Here is a 16,417-nt window from a genome sequence, read left to right as displayed (position 1 = left end):
GTTGAATTACACCGCCCTCTCGTGGCCAGAGTAATTCCACTGCACTATAGTGAAAAATAAAAAAAACAATCTGTATTAATTTTCAAGGCAGAGACAATAAGCTTTTTATCCTGTATTGTAATATCTGACTCACTCACCTGGCAAGCAAAACACACGTACATCAACATATATACACACACCAATCCATTCTTCTAATGTTATTTCTTTCAGTATTCTCTGGTTTTGTTTTGTTTTTCTCCCTCAGGCTATTTATGAGTTTTGAAGAGAGTGATGGTAGCTTCGGTTATGCTGCCAAATTATATACCTTCCAATCTAACACTCCATTAACCCTTATTGTTGATAATAAAGCATTTCTTTTTTGACTTCAGATGGGAGGGGGAGAAATCAAAGGCGACATCTCATCGTTCTATGAGGAAATGAAGAAACTTCCTGCTGCACAAGCGCAACATAAGGAAAACAAAGATTTGGAAGGAGAGAAACAAAAAGCCAAAGAAGGGCCAAAATATTCCCAGCTGTGCCAAAACTGGTAGAAGAAGAGTTCTTGCCACTGTCTGACATTTACATGTTGTTTCTGAACAATGGAATGTATTCTTTGAAGACTGCAAATGTGCTTTGAGTCTGAAAAAAACCAGAACAAAACCAACTCCTAGTGTGAATTAATGTATAGGAGTCCTTGACTTAAAACTGTAATTGAGTCCATAATTACAAATAAGCCATGACAGTTATTTAAGGGGGCTCATCACATGACCAACCTGAGTTTACAGTGATACAGTGAAGTTTGCAGTGATCGTTAAGCAAATGTGGTAGTCATAAAATGAAAACCATGCTTGTTAAGTGAATGCTGCAATTGTTAAGCGAACCCATCATCCACAATGGATTTTTCAGAAACCTGAAGCAAATACCGGAAAACGACCATAGGATTATACAAATGGCTCTAAATGTAGGCTGGTTGCCAAGTGCTCAAAATTTGGTCACATGACCACATGGAGGTCTGCCATCAGAACTTCGAATCCTGGCCATAAGTACCTTTTTTGAGGTCCATCCAAACAAAAAACAAACCCCACCTTTGGGTTTATCCTGCTCTTTTCTATGGACTTGCAAATCTTTTCAAACATAACCAAAATTGTATTGTTCGTAAAGTTGGGAAACTCTCAAAAGGAGCATGGGAAGGATGGAGGCCTGCATTTCCCCTTATCTCTCCTGGGTCAATATATATATAGATATTGACCCAGGAGAGATATATAATATAATATATAATATTATGAATGAAAAGCAATATTTCATACCATCCCAACTTTAGCATTAAAGTGTCACGGGACAATGTGTTTTGCAGTTTCTTTTGAAGCTTCTAAATTTCAATAAGTGACAGCTGATGCAAAATTTCAAAAGAATGCCAGGAGCAACAAATTAGATTTTTGTTTGTTCACAAAAGCAGTATGAAATCATAATTATCTCACCCCCCTTTTTTTAAAAACTGCTTTATTGTTAGCTTTAAAAGAGTGGTTAGAGTTAGAGAAGCAAGATTTCTTTGTGTCGTTGAATAGAAAGAACTCAATAGATGCATGAGAATTGCAAGTTTTTAGTTTTGATTGTGAACCATGATGATCCCAGAGAAAGGGGCTAGTAACAAAAGAAGTTAAGAAGCCCAAAATCAAAGTGAGTTTTCTGCCTTGGTAGTTTTACATACTGTCACTTATAGATATTGTAAACACGCATGAAAACATGCTGGAGAGTTACAGAAAGTAGCATGGCCCTGACTTCAATGCTAAAAAAGACTTGGAGAAGATCTGTCTATGTCATGCTAAGCATCAAAACACCAATTTTAATGGCAACTAATCAATAACAATTCCCAATTGCTGGGAGAAAATATTTAGACCATCTAATGTTCTGTTTTTGTTTCATTTTGGTCTTAAATTCATAGGATATTGACTGAAACAATTGCTGTTTGTAAATCATGCATTTATGTTCTAACACTCTTATAATATTATGAGCTAAAGGCACACTTTTCAGATTTATTATTCAGCCTTTGCAAAGACAAATTTGGAGATGATATCTGTTCTCTATTCAAAAATAAAATAAAATAAAAATTCATTTCAACTGACAAAGAAGCAAGGAAGATAACGTTTTTTTCTCTAATTTTGTTTTGCTGTTTGCTCTGCTTTGTAGTCAATTTCTTTCCCTGATTTGTATTTATTTTATTTATATAGACGACTATATCTGATACTTGTAACTTCTATTCTGTTAAATTAAATATCTATTGGAGTTGATTTTGTCTTTTTCTTTGGAAAGTTTAATTAAAAAGAGAGAGAGAAATGCGTACCTCTCCTCCGTTAAAAAGATGCGTGTTAAATCAAACAGTATCACATCCAGAATAAAAATTAACCTAGTTTGGCAATGTTTGAAAGCACTATAAGCAAATAAAGCATTTTCTTTAGCTGCTAGAAATAGGGGGAAGATAGAATTCAAAACATAATCAGAAATCTTTTTCTAACTTGTGTAATCTACCTATTTTTAGATCAAGTTCTGCATAGTTATATATTATCTTTTGCATCAGATTTCCCTGGTATAAGCAGTTTTACCCATCTAGATCCTGAATTGCCCCAATCACTTCACCAATAAATGCTGATGTTAGCATTGATCCAACACATCTGTCTTATGATACATTCTTATGATAATTTTCCAGGACTATGACAACAAATTCAATATATTCTACAGCAGGGGTGTCAAACTCAAGGCTCGGGGACCAGATCCGGCCCACAGGATACTTAGATCTGGCCCATGGGGCCGCCCTAGAAACAGCAAAGGATTGGCCCACGGTGCCTCTGCTAGCAAAAATGGAGCTCTGGAGGGCCAATGAGGCCCTCCCAAGCTCCATTTTTGCTGGCAGAGGGTTGCAGGATGCAGGAAAATGGGGCTTGGGAGCCTGTTTTCACTGGCAGAGTACTCAGGCCACCATAGGCACCCCAACAAAGTGATGTCGAGCAGGCCGCATCCATCCTGGCCATGCCAATCCCGGCCCTGAGGTCAAACACAACCCTGATGTGGCCCTTAATGAAATCGAGTTTGACACCCCTGTTCTACAGAATAGTAAAGCAGATCACATTGGCTCTTATTTTATTTTATTTTTTGATGTTTACAGTTTTTATTAGCTTATAATATAAAATAGAAAAATACAAAATACTGGCCCTTATTGACGTGGACTGACATTTAGAGGCATCCAATATTTAGATATTAACATATTAACATTAGAAAGGAAGGGATTTGTATTTCTAATCTGTATTAAAATATAAAGAGGAGACCTAGTTATGTAAACATGCCTTAATATTGTAGTTGCTGCTCTGAGGTTTGGCCTTTGAGGGATAAAGATCTTTCTTCATATCTAGTAACTACATTGCGAGATAAACATTTTGAGGTCAATAAACAATTTTAAATTGATAGTTAAAAAGTTTGGACTTGAGATACAGTAATATAATTGACAAAGCATGTAATATGACTATTTTATATCATATAAATTCTAGAAATTAGGGACAAGTACATTTATTTGAATCAAGTATATTAAGTCATATTTCTCAAGTGCCGAGGAAATCAGGAGATTCAGGCAGTTCAAATGAACATAAAGATTTATTGCAAGCTTAAACTCTCTACACCAGGGATATCAAAATCCTGGTCCACGGGCCAGATGCGTCATGTGCTGGCCAGACCCATGACTGGTTTAGTGAAGGGGAAAAAAGTCCCGATATGTCACATGACACTGCTGTGATGATGTGAGTTTGACACCCCTACTCTACACAATCTGAACTACTAACCGTCAAGAGAAATGCATGGGAATTAAGAGGCATTCAAAATGGGCTGGACTTAGATCTCTTGTGGGCGCGCAGGGACTCATGACGTATGACGCATTTGATCCTTCCCTCGAATTCAGCCTGGTAATCTCCTACAGTATTTATTTTATACATTTGGTTCTTTGACCTCCATATTCCATAGCCATCCAGAGTCATTCTGAATAGTGAGATGAGTGGCATATAAATTTAATCAACAAAGAAACAAATGAATAAAATATTCAATGGATGTTAACTGCTGCCAAATGCATAGTATACTCTTAAAATCAGAAGAATTATTGATTAATGATGCTACATTAACATCATGTAGGAAGAATGCAGTTCTGTACCAAATATTCTAGAAAAGGTTGAGATTTGGCCACTGTACCTTCATTTTTTAATAAAGATTCCAAGATAATTAGCCTGAATGATTCTATTCTTTTTTCATGTCCTACTCACCAATAATAGCAATAGTACTTAGACTTATATACTGCTTCATAGTGCTTTACAGCCCTCTCTAAGCGGTTTCCATAGTCAGCATATTTCCCCCAACAATCTGGGTCCTCATTTTACTGACCTCTGAGGGATGGAAGACTGAGTCAGCCTTGAGCCTGGTCAGATTCGATCTACCAAACTGTTGGCAGCTGGTGATCAGCAAAAGTAGCCTGTAGTACTGCACTCTAACCACTGTGCCACCATGGCTCAGTCAATATAACCATTACGTGATTTTTTTTTTTTAAAAAAAGATCCTACTTCTGCTATGAACTTTGTTGATGGTTGTCATACTTACTTTATTTTTACTATTATTGATACTTTAATTTGTTGTTAGCCATCGAGAATCATATTTTTAGATGTGTTACCCAGTGGTGGGTTTCAAATTTTTTTTACTACCGGTTCTGTGGCCGTGGCTTGGTGGGCATGGCAGGGGAAGGATACTATAAAATCTCCATTCCCTTCCCAATCCAGGGGAAGGTTACTGCAAAATCCCCATTTCCTCCCAATCAGCTGGGACTTGGGAGGCAGAGAATAGATGGGGGTGGGGCCAGTCAGAATTTTTACTACCGGTTCTTTGAACTACTCAACATTTCTGCTACCGGTTCTCCAAAACTGGTCAGAACCTGCTGAAATCCACCTCTGGTGTTACTGTACAAATTGTTCAAATTTTTTACAACCACTATTTCTTTTTCAGGAGGTGGTTTATAATAAGTTTGCTATTAATACTAAAGTTCCAGATATACTTACCTAGTGAACTTAGCAGGCTTAAAGTTGTGATGGTACATTTCAGATACTCTACACACACACACAAATCAGCATTGTTATCCACATACTAGAAGACATAAATGAGTAAGCACCATCAGATACTCATTGAAGAGCCCATGCAAGTAAACTAAACAATTGTTGTATGGCACTTTGCTAATTCACCAATAAATTTCATATAGTAACTGGTAAAAAAGGTAAAGGTAAATATTTCCCAGTCAATGGTGTCATAATCTAGGGCAGGGTTCTCATATCTGTTTCTTGGCTGAGGAAGCCAGCATTGTGCAAAAACAATTTCTGTGGTCATGTGGCCAGCATGGCTATGCACCAAAGGTGCACAGAACTCTGTTACCTTCCCACTGAGGTGGTACCTATCTATATGCTTACATTTGCATGCTTTCGAACTGTTAGGTGGGCAGGAGATGGGGCAAGGAGCTCACCCCATTGCGTGTAACTCTGGCGTCAAACCCAGGCTGTCAGCTCTCCAGCTGGCAAGCTTGGCAGGGTGTTTAACCACTAAGCCATAGTAGCTGGACAGCCATAGAATCCTTCAGAAACTAATATTATTCTGTTTCATTCATCGTCATGCATGTGAAGATTCAACAGTGAGCAAAACGTATTACCTCACAATTCTCATAGGATAACTATCCCACCATAAAATAAATTTAATGGGCAATAATGGTGTCACTTTACAGGATCATTTAAACTGTTCTTCAGATAAGAAAAGAAAATGTCTATTAGATTATATTTAAGAAAAAGAGAATATAGATTATATTCAAGAGAACATAATCTCTTGAAAAGGATTGTGCTTCAGTCCCAAGGCAGAAAAATCAAAGGAACCATGAATGATTCAAAGCATCCAATTGATACTAATGTTTCATTCTTAAAATGAAAAGTTATAATAATGGGATGACAAACTGAAATCTTCTGATATGCTATCTAATCTGAGAGCCTGACCTTAGTGCTTTTACCTTTTATTTCATACATGTGATGCATCCATGTGCAAAAAAAATTGCCCATTAGCTTTAGGAACAGATTGCAATAGCTTTAGCTGAAATAACTGAGATTAAAGCCTTCCTGTAATAGATGATCAGTCTCTCACACCAATGGGTAAGAATTTATACATTCCTTCTTCATGGTGAATGGCTTCAACTTGGTAGTATTGGAGGGCTTTCTACCATGAACTGATCATTTCGGGTCCTGTCCAAGATTCTCATTGGATTTCAGTCTGGGTATCTCAGAGCACTGAGTATGTTGTTCTTGTTTCATTCCATCAGGAATTCACTTCTAAGTTGGGAAACAGTATCTTGTTGCAGGAGTCACTTATTTATACTTCACATTTGGCAATAAACAGATGGTCTTATAGCAGTGGTGGGTTGCCCCCGGTTCAGCCCGGTTTGCAAGAACCGGTAGTAAAACCAGCGAGAGGCTCCGCCCACTGACCTAGACGTCATCATAGGCCATCTGTGTATGTACAGAAGCTTCTGCATGAGTGAAGCAAGCACGCACACACGGGCACGATGCAAACCAGTAGTAAAGGTAAGTAAAACCCACCCCTGTCTTATAGCCTCCTGTAGATGTCCCAAAACAGAATTGATGCTCCCTTCAATGATGGTAAAGTTTATCTAGTTCTAAGGCAGCAAATTATCCCAAACCATGACTCTACCGTTTCATTGTTTTGACAATGACTAGAACTCATGTTTCCTTTTTTCTAGCCTGGTGCCTTAACCATTAACCCAAACTGATTCCCTCTAAATTCCTGCTTAATTAAAAGTTGGTAACTGTAATGATACAGCATTGTTGCTTAGTGAGAAGACATTATATCTTATTGGAACACTTAGTAAATGACCACACTAATTGACACCAAAAAAAAATTAACACGTTCAACAAGCAAAAAAATACAAACATGCTTTTCAATATTTTATGGTATTCGCATATGTTCAATTAAAACGTAACAGTGTCAAGATGTAGAACACAATTAATATGGTAATAGTTTTATTGTGTTCTTTTGAAATCATATTAAATATTTCATAATCCAGAGTTTCATTAAAAAAATTAAAATAGTACATGACATACATTATGGAGGATATTGTTCTCATGCAGAGCAGTGTGGAAAGTAATGAACTGGTCCAACTTTGAGAAAATTGAAAATAAGATTAGCTAACATAAAAGTACTGTAGAATTAATAATTTAGCTGAAATGTGGCTTTAAAGTTTTAAAGGAGGGTGTTATAAATTAGAGTAAGAATTGTTTTGTGATGAGAAACCCAGGTTAAAAGGATCAGCTTTTACAAGGTATTATTCCAAAGAAAAGCTCAGAGACCTTTTGAACCAGCTAAAACATCTAGATGAAAAATATTTTCTTAATTCTGTTTTATAAAAATGTATTGATTATCAAACCATTTGACTGTAATGGATGGCTGACGACTACCTTTATTTGTGGAGTTAGGTTGACTGTTGTTATTTTACTGGAAATATATTGCCTAGAAGGCCTTTACCTTTCAGTCTGGCTTTGTGAACAACACAGAAGCTATGTCCACATAGATTAGGTAAAGTTGGCTTGTTTGAGGATATATGAAAGGGTTGATATGTTTCTATTGCTCTCACAGAGAGGGCCTCCTCAGGGTGCCGTCGGCCAAGCAATGTTGGCTGGCGACCCCCAGGGGGAGAGCCTTCTCTGTGGGGGCTCCTGCCCTATGGAATGAGCTGCCCCCGGATATAAGAAGGATCCCCGACCTCCGCGCCTTCCGTGGTGCTCTGAAGACTCTATTGTTCAATCAAGCTGGCCTGACCGAATAAATTAATTTTAATGGGTTTTAATTGGTTTTAAAGGGGTTTTAGCTAAGGGTTTTAATAACAGCCAAATTGCTTTAATTTATTTTAACAGTTTTTAATTTTTGTGATGGGTTTGTTTTAATATGGCTGTACACCATCCTGAGTCCTTCGGGTGAAGGGCGGTATAGAAATGTAATCAAATCAAATCAAATCAAATCTATTCTCATTTCAAAGACTTTATGCCTTTTTGTACTGGTTCTTAAAACAGTTTTTGAAATCATGTAAACATTTGCAGGATAGTAAATAATTACCGTATTTTTCGGAGTATAAGACACACCTTTTTCCCCCCAAAAAGAGGGTGAAAATCTGGGTGTGTCTTATACGCACCAGCCTCTCAAACGGAGGTTTCAGAGGCTGAAAGAAGCCTCTGAAAGAAGCTTCAGAAAAAAAGCCTCAGAAACGAAGCTTCAGAAAAAAAGCCTCCAAACAGAGCTTCAGAAAAAAAGCCTCTGAAAGGCTTTTATCTAAAATAATATGGCAAGCAACAAAAGAAGAATCAGTAAAGGTTCTAACCAAATTATGCTAACAAATCTGGAGAATGACACAATAACCAACAGATTGGAAGAAGTTAATCTACATGCCAATACCAAAGAAAGGAGATTGAACAGAGTACAGATAGTCCTTCAGAATAAAAGCCTCTGAAAGAAGCTTCAGAAAAAAGCCTCCAAACAGAGCTTCAGGAAAAAAGCCTTTTTTTCTGAAGCTCTGTTTCGGAGGCTTTCAGAGGCAGAAAAAAAAGTTTTTTCTGAAACAGAGTTTTAGAAGTTTCAGAGGCAGAAAAAAAAGCAAGGCACAGAGCTCACAACCAACAAACCTGTTGCTAAAATTCACCTCTGGAAACAGCTGATTGGGGGTATTCTGGGAGGCCAATCCACCCACCAATCAGCTTTTTTCTTATTTTCCTCCCCAAAAACTAAGATGCATCTTATACTCCAGTGTGTCTTATACTCCGAAAAATACAGTATTTATAGATGAAGGAGTTTTTGGAAATCATGTAAACATTTGCAGGATAGCAAATAATTATGACATATTTATAGATGAAGAGTCCACCTTGTGGATTTTACTCCACTAGTTGTTGTTAATTGTAGGGGGCGATGCTCATCTCCGTTCCAAGGCCATTGAGCCAGCACTATCTGAAGACATTTTCGTGTTCATGTGGCCAGCATGATCTCACAGAGCACTGTTACCTTCCCACCGAAGTGATACTATTTATCTACTTGCATTTGCATGCTTTCAAACTGCTAGGTTGGCAGGAGCTGGAGTGAGGATGGGAGCTCACCCTGTCACATGGAACTCAGGTCTCGAACTTGGGGTTTCCAGCCAACAAGCCCAGAGCCAAAACTACTAAGCCACTATATAGCCTCATTTACCGATGAAGAAGAACCATAATTGCAGATTGCACAGGCTTCATATGTGCATTTTTTTGCATTTAGTGGTAGTATGCTGATCAAGGACAAGCTAAGTTACACTGAGAGAATTACTCTCTGTATCACTTATGAAGACAGCCAATTTGGGGTATTGGTGTTGATTCCGGGATATTGAACAGGGCAGGTCTGTATATAGGGGAGCATATGAAAATGACTGTAACCTTTGGCAGGCCAATATAACAGATATTCAGTATGTTCTGATGGCTGGGCATCTTGCAATCTGTCTCTGTTAGATAAACCCTTCAAAAACCCTTCAATCTTTCAAAACCCTGCGATTCAGTTACATGAATTCTAAAATCCATCGTCCTGAAAAAAAAATGTCTGGGTGTTAAAACTCATTTTAACAGCACATTTTCTGCCATATTTGAGGATCTCAGTGAGCTCAAAGGGCACAGGGAACACTGGATTATTTATCAGTTCTGCTTCTTGATTTATCAAATTTTCCCAGTTCTCTTGTGGGTTGACTCTTTCTGTCTCATCTTCAAAAAACACAGTTCATTGCCAATAGCACTTTATCATAAATATGATTATCTACAGGTAGACAGCCCAGATCATTTTAAAGGTACATTTTTTTAAAAAAATCATGGTGTAAGCAAGTAAATGCCTCTTCAAAGCATTTTTTTTTTTTTTTAAATTTGATTTATATGCCGCCCTTCTCCGGAGACTCAGGGCGGCTTACAGTGCGTTAAGCAATAGAACAGCTGTATCTATTGAAAGACTCAGTATGGCTTCCACAAAGTTTTTCTTAGATTCTTTCCACCTGTGCTTCCCAATGGTCCCAATGATCTCAGTGCAACGTAAATTAGGTAACAACTAGTTTCCAACAACAATCCATCAAAGTACTGTGGTTTTTTCCTCTTCTCTTCCCCCCCCCACCCCATTCCGAACCCCAGCACTAGCTACAGAGCCATAACTGTAATAGTATGAACGCTCTTTTGAAGCCAAATAAAAGTTACAGAATATAGTTTCTTCTCATCATGAAGTGACATCACTCTGCAAGAAGTAGAAGATCATGCGCGAACCTCCCGAGCTCCATTTTCGCTGGCAGAGGGTTGCAGGAGGCCGTCCCAGCTGAAAATGGAACTTGGGAGCACATTTTTACTGGCAAAACAATTGGGCCACCACAGGTGCCCCCCAATATACATGATGTCATGCTGGCCATACCTGCTGGCCATGCCCCAAGGTCAAACACAAAGCTGATGTGGCCCTCAGTGAAATTGAGTTTGACACCTCTGATATAGACTAACACTATGATTTACAGATTTATTGTTCGCAATAATAATATTATGTTAGTAACTGAAGAGAGGAGAAGGAGAAAAATGCCCCAGTAACTAAAAAGTAGAGGCTACTACCTTTCCTGAGAACTCCTTCCAAATGGGTGGGCTAACAGGCAACATTTTAGCCAACTGCCCAATCAATCTTGTCCCATCCAGTTTGAGGGTGTAGCCCATTTTTGCATATGGTGTAGAAATAAGTCCAGGGGTGACCCTAGAGCTAACAGAAATGGCATACAGATAGTCCTCATTTAGTAACCACAATCAGAACTGGCAACTCACTCATTAAGCAGTCACTAAGGGAAATCGCAACTGGGTTTACAACCTCACTTCAGCTTTCCTTTGCTGAGATCTGCGAAAGTCATAAATGTGAGCATTAGTTGCAAAATTACTTTGCCATCACCACTGTAACTGAGAATGGTCATTAAACAAGGACTACATGTACTCCTTACCTAAATAATGTGATACAAAAAGTGGAGAGATTAAATTTAGAATCTACACTCTGCCTAGTCAGTAGCAATTATGTGTGCACATGGATAATACGTAAAGACCAACTTTTCTGAGCTACGTTATACTTTCAAAAACTGCACTTCCATTACCTCTAAGCCATCAAAAGTAATCAATGAATCCTTTATCTTGCCCAGTTCTATACTTCCCAACTTTTATATTTTGGAAAGAAAGAAAGTCATAATTGAGTGTTCAGAGTAACACCAGGAAGCCTTCTCATCCACCTCAGTAGGGAGCAGTCATACAGAGTTATTTGATTTAAATCCATTATTATTGCTTTTTTAGTTGGGCCAAAGTAGAATTGCAAAAAGAGATGACCTATCTGTAAAGCTGATATATAATTTTTATATCCTAAAAGTTCAGTTATAATAGCTACTCTATTATTATCATCTTCCTGGACAAAGAGACAGATTTTACTGCTAGTTGGGAACATTTGTTTGTATACCTGTTACTTTCAGCCATGGTCTAGATTGCTTGGGGCCGTTAATGGGGCAAAATTCTTTGGAGATCACTTTTTTGTTGTTGTTGTTTTGTTTTGCTTTAATTTATATGCTGCCCTTCTCCGGAGACTCAGGGTGGCTTACAATGCGTTAAGCAATAGCCTTCATACTTTTGTATATTTATACAAAGTCAGCTTATTGCCCCCACAAACTGGGTCCTCATTTTACCTACCTTTGAAAGGATGGAAGGCTGAGTCAACCTTGAGTCTGGTGGGATTTGAACTTGCAGTAATTGCAAGCAGCAGATGTTAATAACAGTGCATTAGTCCAATGTGCTACCAAGGCTCTTTCTACTTCAACTCACTGTAAGCATTTCCAAAAAGTTTACCAGGATGCAATTCTAAAGAATCCATTTTATTAAAAAAAAAAAAAAATCACAAGTTTGATTTGCACATTCCTGTTTTAGGGCCAACTATTCAACATGTTGCCCTCTGCTAAACTAATTTGACCCCTAAAAGTGTAGATGTAAATAATGATGCATCCATAGGACTACACGTGAACCATATCCTGAACAAAAGGCAGACAGGAGAGACTCTGAAACCAGGTTAATTAGCAGCAGAAGATCCATGGTACAGAAAGTCCCCAAGGAGATTGTCCCACCTCTACATCTGTGATCCTTTCCCACTAGCTTTCTCAATGTGGTTACTACTATATTTAGTTAGTTTCATTTAGTGGCTGGCTTGCTCCTTCCTTCCTTCCTTCCTTCCTTCCCCTTTTATCCTGACTTTATTACTTTAGAAGAAACCCAAGGCAGTGAACCTGCTTAATATTCCTCCCTTCTCCTGTTTTCCCTACAACAACCATCCTGTGCAGTGGTGGGTTGCTACGGTTCGCCCTGGATCGGGCGAACTGGTAGCGGCGGTGGGAGGCTCTGCCCACCCGCCTAGACGTCTCTGCGCATGTGCATGCATATGCAAGCGCCCACAAGTGAACCAATCGCGACAGGATTTGAATCCCACTACTGATCCTGTGAGGTGAGTTGGGCTGAGAGAGAATGACTGGTCCAAGGTCACCTAGCCAGCTTCCATGCCTAAAGCTGGACTAGAACTCACTATCTCCTGGTTTCTAGTCTGGTGCCTTCACCACTAGACCAAACTGGTTCTACATATACTGAAAGAAGTAATAATATATGTTTACAAATATATGCAGGGATTTCACAGAACAGGAGAGAATTGCTAAATGCTTACCTTTTTCTTTGCCATCTGTCTTGTATATCATTCTTTCTCAGGCTTTTTATATTAACTACTGCTGTTTTCTTTTAGCTAAATAGCTATATATGACTAAGATATAGATAACTTTAATTGAGAAGTTTAACTTCAATGAAAGAAAAAGAATAAATATATAAACAAAGGAAAGAAGGGGGGGAAAGTGCAGCACACAATATAGTTAAAGGAAAAGAATGGGGAGGGGAGAGAAGATAATTAAGAAGAAATAACTCCTGACCTTCAGTGCAAAAAGCTACAATCAAAATTATTATTCCCTCCTTCCTCTTAAACATAACAATAAGTCCTTCATCAGCTTTTTCAACATGACTTCTGCCGTTTCCTTCACCTTTGCTTTAAAGTACCGTTTTAGTGCTCTTCCTACTACTGTGGCACAGAACTAGGAATCTCAAGATATAGTTGAGACCAGGTTATAAAAAGACACAATGGCACCTGCCACCTTGAAGCTATCAGCAACTTGAGGTTGCAAGGTATCCCAGTCAGACCTTGGCACTTTGGTGGTACCTTTTAAAGCTGGCATTATCTTTTGATTAAAGTGGATTGCTGCATTTTAGCCCTGCCACTTGGAGTCAACATAACATAACATAACATAACATAACATAACATAACATAACATAACATAACATAACATAACATAACATAACATAACATAACAGTAACAGAGTTGGAAGGGACTTTGGAGGTCATCTAGTCCAACCCCCTGCTCACCCAGGAGACCTGTACTAGGGATTCAAACTGCTGAACTGCCAACCTTTCTGATCGACAAGCTCAGTGTCTTAGCCACTGAACCACCTAGTCAGGTGACCTAATATATACATATATTATGTGTATATATATATATATATATATATATATATATATATATATATATATATATATATATATATATATATATATAAACACCTAAGATGTGCCTCAACCTGGTCCAGCAGAGCTATTTTTACATTTCTATTTCTGGTTTAAATGTAATACTGCACATTTCTAGATATAAATATAATGCGTTCACCATATGGATCTCTGTGACATCAATGGGGCATCAGAAAGCAACTCCTTTCCTCTTTACATATTGGGATACGACTAACACCATTCACTAAAAATACCAACTTATCCTTGTTACATCACTGTGATTACATTGTTCAGTCACTAGATCAATGGGTTTTTTTCCTTTATTAGAATGAAAAGTTCCAAGCTGCTATCTTTTGAAAATAGAAAATGAAAATTATTGTCAAGTTTTCTGGCTCATCTCAGAACTGCTTTTGGTTAAAACTCAGAACTTCTCCCAACCCATGTCAATTTAAATATTAGTCTACATGTGATAGCCATGATGAAAACAAAATGAAAGTAGGTCAGATGCTGAAATCTCACATAGTCTAGGATTATATTCTGCAACTTCAATAGTTGTTCTCAGATTTCAGATCTAAAAATCAAACTCGGAAATGAGACTATTTAAAAACAGATACAGTATTATAATCTGAACAAAATTGTAGAGTGTGCTACACTTCCTTGTAGCAACATAGTGGAATACAAGATTCCAGCTAGACAGTTGCAAAGAGATAAATCATGAGCGTCTTCAATGACATTGTTCCATTCCCTGGTTTTAAATATAACTTTAAAGCATATACCTGAGGTTCAGAGGGCAGGTTCTGACCAGTTCTGGAGAACCAGTAGTGGAAATTTTGAGTAGTTCGGAGAACTGGAAGTAAAACTTCTGACTGGCCCCGCCCCCATCTATTCTCTGCCTCTTTGAATCCCAGCTGATCGGAAGGAAATGGGGATTTTGCAGTAACCTTCCCCTGGATTGGGGAGGGAATGGAGATTTTACAGTATCCTTCCCCTGCCATGCCCACCAAGCCACGCCCACCAACCATGCCACGCCCACCAAGCCATACCCACAGAACCGGTAGTAAAAAAAATTGAAACCCACCACTGCTGAGGATCCACCTCAATGTTCTGGTGTAAAAAAATATTTTTCTTGATTTTGATTCTAAGCATGTGAATGGGGTCTGACCTATCAGAAGAACAAGCATCACTATTATAACTTCTGAACAAGTAGGACTATCTCATGACAAAGATAACTATTATGCTTCTCTTTAATTAACATACAATCAGTATGCTGTGCTTTCTGTCATTCCCATAGAAGCTCTTTGTGCCTTTCTTACCTCTTCACCTTTGCCTTTGGTCCTTGTTTTCTGTGAACCTTCTCCAGCCTGTCCTTGTTTGGAACATCTCCTTTTTATATGCTAGTTGGACTCTAGTGAATAAATATGGAACAGATGATCTAAGATTATGTCTCCTTCTTTTGTCTCTGCAGTGCTCCATCTGTTACTGTCACTGTGTTTCTGGCACTCAAAAAAAATAAATAAATCTGTCACTTGTGGTATCTCAGAATACTCTTCTTCACACCTGTTATTATACTTCCTACCCAAGCTGCCTAAATTAGGATGGCTTTTTAAGATATTTCATCCTCCATTGGTCAGATACGTATCATAGAGTGCATAGAGGGCTGGCATAGGAAATGTTTGTAAAATGGTGGTAGTATTTACAGTAAATAAAGCAGGAAACATGACATCGATCTGTTGTATATAGCAGCTAGCACACTGGTAGCATGAAATATATTGAGAATTACAGCACAGTAAGCACTTCTTGTAAGCTTTATTACTATTTGCAGGGGGCCAGGGAGCACTTGTTTTGTATAACTGACGGTTCTTATTATTTAAACAACTAGGTGTTGTTGGTTTTTGTTATATTGTGTTATCAAGGTAGCCTGAGATACATGCCCATTAAAAAATGCAAGATTATTAACAGGAATTCTATTCCATTTTCTGTCTGAAGACAAGAGACAATTTCTTTCAGACCACTTAGTTTAAGAAGGTCATTTCTGTCTTAACTTGGCCAGCTGCTTTATTCTTCAAGGAGCTAGCTATATATGAACTACAAATCTCCATCAGGAACTGAGAAACAGTACAGGCACAAAAAAGAGAAGTGCATTAAACTTTTTCTTCATGTCAGGTCTTCACTTCAACTCTTAGTTTTGTAGTGTCTTATTTTTTAACAGAAAACTACTGTTGGATCAATTATTTTGCTGTTTTCAATTATGGGTTGTAATATAGACTTGGTTTGTCTGAAACCTGTCTCAATTGTACTTTAAGGAATAGAAAAAAAACTGAAAGGAATGAAGATGCTAATAAAAGCTGATGTTAGAAGCATTGTTAGCCTGGTATATTGGCATTTGTTGCATCAACATGCATACTTTTTTTTTTTAAAGCATCTCCCAGGATTGCCCAGCTGTGGATTCACTAAGTCTGTATGTGCATGTGTATGTGTATGTGTATGTGTATGTATATGTATATGCATATGCATATGCATATGCATATGCATATGCATATATATATATATATTCCTTCCTTTTTTATCCTGCTTTTATTACTTTAGAAGAAACCCAAGGCAGTGAACTTATTTAATATTCCTCCCTCCTCCTGTTTTTCCTACAACAACCACCCTGTGCAGTGGAAACAGGGTTTATATACCCTGTTTTCCCCCAAATAAGACATCCTCTGATAATAAGCCCAATCGGGCT

General features: G+C 38.0%; 1 protein-coding gene across 8 annotated transcripts in view; it reads right to left on the bottom strand.

The window, feature by feature from the left end:
• Window positions 1-15,159, bottom strand: part of HNMT (histamine N-methyltransferase) — a 91,436-nt gene extending 76,277 nt beyond the window's left edge. For 2 of the 8 annotated variants that reach the window (XM_034424413.3, XM_087881808.1), the window contains exons 1-2: window positions 15,000-15,141; window positions 5,061-5,145 (exon numbers count right to left, since the gene is read on the bottom strand). The gene's annotated coding sequence lies outside the window, so the exon portion shown is untranslated. Of the gene's footprint in view, window positions 1-5,060; window positions 5,146-14,999 lie in introns of all 8 variants that reach the window. The other 6 variants (XM_087881805.1, XM_087881806.1, XM_087881810.1 and 3 more) reach the window with 5 other exon arrangements.
• Between the last annotated feature and the right edge of the window lie 1,258 nt (window positions 15,160-16,417).

Source organism: Pantherophis guttatus, chromosome 1, assembly GCF_059756535.1.
Source record: "Pantherophis guttatus breed Tessera chromosome 1, ASM5975653v1, whole genome shotgun sequence".
In the NCBI taxonomy this organism is placed as follows: Eukaryota; Metazoa; Chordata; class Lepidosauria; order Squamata; family Colubridae; genus Pantherophis; species Pantherophis guttatus.
The sequence above is the reverse complement of the archived record's forward strand: the minus strand, read 5'-3'. Positions and strand labels throughout refer to the sequence as shown.